We start from the raw sequence: 5,761 nt of genomic DNA on the forward strand, positions 1-5,761 counted from the left end.
AGGAGACCCCATTAACAGCAATAGTAGTGATTAAGTTATTACATTATATTGCACTGTTCTTTATTTTTTGCTGGATAAAATTGTTTAGGGTGATTCAGATGAATATCAAAGTTTTATGTTGCTATTAGCAGGAAAAGCTTTGACTGTCCTCTTTTTTGCAGATTTAAAAAAAAAAATTTTTCCTTTCTTGCATTATGTTTTTTCAGTTAGGGAGAAGACATTTCCTCACATACAACTAAGCCTCCTCTTTATCTCTTCTCATCCATTCGTCTCTTCATCTCTCCCCATCCTTATCCCCCACTACCTACTCATTTACTCACTCCCACACTTCTCCATTCTTCCCTCCCACCCGTGCCGTGCTTTCACCTTCTTTAATCCCACACAACTATATAGGTAACACCGCTAAACCTTATTTTCTTCACTCTTTCTCTTCCTCTCTATCTTCTCCTCTCACCCTAGTAACCTTCTAGCTATCACTCTCCTATCTGCCTTTTCTCACTCTTTCACATCGTATCATTGCTCTCAGATTCTCCTTCTTTCTGCCTTCCTCTCTTCCTATCCTTACTCTCCTTCTACCTACCCGTTTCTCTCCGCGCGCTGCTCTTGGTCATTCATATACATACAGGACCTACCCCCGGCCAGGAAAAAAAAAAGAAATAATGCTTTTCATTTTTTGTCAGGCAGGAAATTCTCTGATATATTACATGCATTCATTCATGAGGTGACGGGTGGAGCAGCGGCCTACGGGGTGTTTTTGTCATCGTGTCCTGGCGGGCTGGATGGCTGAGTGGACCTGGGAAAGTACTTACCCTCACTCCCCTTGTTCAGGTGCAATGTATAGTATTCATGCATTTCGATTTTTTTGGTAGTAGTAGCAATAGTAGGAGTTATGCATAAACAGTCCTTCCTATAAAGCGGATAGCACAGACGAAACTTATGGGAGAAAGGTACGTACATGGAAGTGAAAAAAAAATTATGTGTAGGATATTTTTTGCGTATTTTAGAAAATCTATGCAAATTGTGAATGCTTTGTTGTAATGGTTTTGTTAAGAGGATTAATATCAAATTAAGCTATAAAGGTCAACATCAACTTAAAGATTTGTGACATGCGTACAACGTATGCATAAAATTTTACATGAAATAGCTGTTTCAATGTAAATATCATGAAAGTGGGTTTGGAGAGGATTGAAGAGACAGTGTTTCACATATAGCTTCTGTATATGATGCGACAAGTTTAATTGCAAAATTGTGCAGTTTTATGAAACTTTATAGATATATCTGGTGGTGGAGACGTTACTGAACTTGGCTTACTGCAGAAAAGACAAAGGTTCGATTCCCATACAGGGCGTAGACAAAATGCGTTTGTCGCCTTTACTTTATAGTCATCTGAACAGACTTGATCGAGATGGTAAGTATTATAAGGTGTGTTATTTAATTTAGTTAAGAGGTAGATAAAATAGAGAGAGAGAGAGAGAGAGAGAGAGAGAGAGAGAGAGAGAGAGAGAGAGAGAGAGAGAGAGAGAGAGAGAGGATCTCACCGCTGGCAAATAACAGGACAATAAGAATGTGAAAGGGCAGACAAATGAAACAATACAGAGAATGAAACAGCTAGCTTGCCTGTAAGAATACTGGCATAGCAGCAACACAGAGGTATTAACATGCACTCTGTTATGTAACTGTGAGACCCTAGAGTGGCAAGAGAATATGTTGGAAGCTGTCTGGACACTCTAGATCGAAGATTGAGTTGCTACATACTGTATGTACAGAATCAAGATGGAGTTTGAATAGATAAACAAGACGTGAATCCAACTAATACACGTAACTAGCATGGCTTTCAAAGACTACGAGGAAACATTTATATAATAAACTTTCTAGTGGTGTTACCGGACGATGATGTATAATATAGAATACAAAAGGACAACAAATGAAGAACAAACTTCAGCACATCTGTAGGCATTTAATGATGTAACCAATAAATCTAATTCAAAGAGAGGTATAAGAGAATAAAGACTAAGACTGTAAATCGGGAAATGATCAATATGTAGATCGAATCCGATGTGAAAATGGTTGCGTTCCAATTGTCAATTTGAACCAGAAGATAAATAATGAGAAATGTTATAGTTTGTGATGAAGAGCCCATAATAGAGATGAAAGTATGCTACAGTATTACTTGGATTTAATTAAGTCTTACCGGGGATGTAGTAGATCTGATGGTTCTTTTGCAATTATACAGCAACTACTAAAAAGATATGCGGTCAAAGTGAACAGCTGTAGATGTATGTACGTATAGCAACAGTAGAAGTAACGACAGTAATAACAACAACAATAATAACAACAACAACAACAACAACAACAACAACAACAACATCATTAAAAGCAGCAGTAGAAGAAACAACAACAGCAACAACAACAACAGCATTAAAAGCAGCAATAGAAGTAACAACGATAACAATAACAACAACATCAACAACAACAACAGTACGACTACCACCACCACCGCCACACAACAGCAACAACATTAAAAGCAGCAGTAGAAGTAACACAACAACAACAACAACAACAACAATAACATAACAACAATAACAACAACAACAACAGTACGATCACCACCACCAGTGCCACACAGCACCACCAACAACAGCATTAAAAGCAGCAGTAGAAGTAATAAAACAACAATAACAGCAATAACAACAACAACAACAACAACAACAACAACACTACGACCACTACCACCATCGCCATACTGCAACAACAACATTAGAAGCAGCAGTAGAAGTAAGAACAACAACAACAACAACAGTACTACCACCACCACCACCACCACCACCACCATCTACCGCCGCACAGCAACAAGAGCATTGAAGGCTCAGCAGTAGCAGTATCAACAACAATAACAATAACAACAGTACTATCACTACCACCACAAGTCTACCATCACTAAATACAGCAACATTAACCACAACAATAACAATAACAATAATAACAAGAACAAGAAAAAGAACAGCAGCAACACTAACAACTACTGTTACTACTACTACTACTACTACTACTACTACTACTACTACTACTACTACTACTACTATTACCGCTACTGTTACTACTGTTGCTCTTATAAATAACAACAACAGCAACAGCAACAACAACAACAACAACTACTACTACTACTAATGATAATAATACGACAACTACTACTACTACTACAACAACAACTACTACTACTACTACTACAACAACAACAACTACTACTACTACTATAACAACAACTACTAGTACTACTACTACTAATAATAATAATACAACTACTATTACTACTACTACTACTACTACTACTACTACTACTACTACTACTACTACTACTACTACTACTACTACTACTACTAACGCTATCTATTACTTCTGTTGCTCATATGACTATCGCCGCCATCACTTGTAGCTCTTATGTGTCAGGTCGAGGTCAGGTGAAAAACGAGGATATTGTGTAACATGATTTTTTACCGTATAAAAGAAAAAAAAAAAAAAAAATGTAGACAGTGGTATGTGAAAGAGAAATATCATTGATCAACACTTTTATAACGCAACAGCTCAATTCAGCATATCTCCCTCTTGAAACACGTTATGCTCCCTCCACACCCGCGTGTACATACATTACTACTTTCCTGAATATAAAAAAAAGAATTAAGGCAAAGAAGAAGAAGAAGAAAAAAAGCAGAAGAAGCAGAAGAAGAAGAAGAAGAAGAAGAAGAAGAAGAAAAGAAAAAGACAATATTAAGAAGAAGAAGAAGAAGAAGAAGAAAACATGATATTAAGAAGAAGAAGAAGAAGAAGAAGAAGAAGAAGAAGAAGAAAATAAAGATAAAGATATAATATTATGAAGAAAAAGAACAGAAGAAAAAGAAAAGAACAAAAGAACAAAAAGAACAAGAACAAGAAGAAGAAGAAATAGAAAAAAGATAATATCAAGAAGAAGAAAAAGAAGAAGAAGAAGAAGAAGAAGGAAAGAGGAGGAAAAGAAAACACCAACAACGATAATAATAACAAAATCACCAACGCCACCACCACCACCACCAATGACAACAAGAGGAAGAGCAACATGTACGGAAGCGCAACACTACGTATACGCTGGGTGGCGGAGATTCACGTCACGTCATTGCCATATTCACGAGAAGAGCTACGTTGACAGCCAGCGTGCAGCGGCCCTCACTCAGCCTCACAGGTGCTCTAAATATGGAGCCTACTGGACAGTCTTGTTAACAGAGGCCAACACGCAGGCACAAGTTGAGTTTTTCATAGTTTTTCACACACACACACACACACACACACACACACACACAGAGAGAGAGAGAGAGAGAGAGAGAGAGAGAGAGAGAGAGAGAGAGAGAGAGAGAGGTAAATACAAGATTAGCTTCCTTTAACATGTATCGGTCTCTCATCTTTCGACGTTATCACCTTCTTCAACAAGAATATATTTTGTAAGCTAGTACAAATTTTCATGCCATGCCATTCTATCTAGTATACTCGTACAAAGCTAGTTGTTTGACCCTAGAAATCTACGAGTATGTATCGACACAAATGTTGTAGGATATGGAATACTGGAAGGCAATGAATACAATGATACTGATAATGCTGGCGAAGAGTTAGCAGATATGGAGGCAGCGATGTTCCTGCCTTTTGTATGATAATCATAAATCAGGCTACTCCGTTACAGGTTATAAGTTTAGTAGAATAGGTATCATAGCTACAACAATGAAGTACTGAACAATAAGTTATACGAAAGATTCGAAATGAATAATAGCGAGAAAATTATAAACAATGATTATAATTAGACACAGTAAGTACCCCTGGTAGTCTTGCTTGATTAATTGTTGCTTACTCACAAGTAAAGAATAACAATGATTCAATTTTTGTTGTAAATTTTGCAGTATGAAGGATGCTATTTCAGTGCGTAGTGGTTTCATAGCAGGAACACCAAACATACAAACATTTCTAAGGCGAGAGCATTCACATCCGCCGCGTAGTACCTACCAGACACTGCGAAAATAAAGCCGCGATTGTTGTTTCCCTGAGGGAGGAAACCAAGAACTATTACAAACTATTTTGAGAAAGCTCCTATAAAAATGTAAATTATCATTATAACGAAATGGTTATTGAATGATAACGAGATGGTAGTGGATAGAGCAGCTTGGAGAGCATGTATCGCCAGCAGTAAAGGTGTTCGTTTTCAAAGTTGAAGTTATATATTATGAACACAGCACAGAATCACACTCAATGATGTTTTTTATAGGTGAAAATTTTCTTGATATATGCTATCTATTTATCTATAATTTTAATTCTTTCTTAAACTATGAGAAAGAGATATCAACTTTAAGTTTAAGACCGGGACAGACAGCGAGGTGAGCAGAGGGGTGACGCAAAACGCTGCTATTGGTGCAGCCGTGCAGGAATCAGTCTGTCTGAAAACAGTTATGTGATGAGACGTATTCACGCCTAACAATGTGGTTAGATTTGCGATATTCAGTTTCTTTAGTAGTGATCCTTCACTGATGTCAAGTTTCAGTGTCGTGGGCTTTACCGGATAGCCAAAGGTGACTAGCTCATGTGAGAAAGACTTAACTAGTGATGAAAGAAGTGGTGGAGTGATTGTTGTACGCGAACAAAGAACACTGAAGTAATGAAGCAAAGGATGTGTCGAAGTGACCAGGTAAAAATAAAGGAGATAAAGATGTTACAAGTTGAATAAAGAAACAAACAGTAGATATAATAA

The sequence above is a fragment of the Portunus trituberculatus genome, chromosome 44 (genome assembly GCF_017591435.1).
Source record: "Portunus trituberculatus isolate SZX2019 chromosome 44, ASM1759143v1, whole genome shotgun sequence".
Classification (NCBI taxonomy): Eukaryota; Metazoa; Arthropoda; class Malacostraca; order Decapoda; family Portunidae; genus Portunus; species Portunus trituberculatus.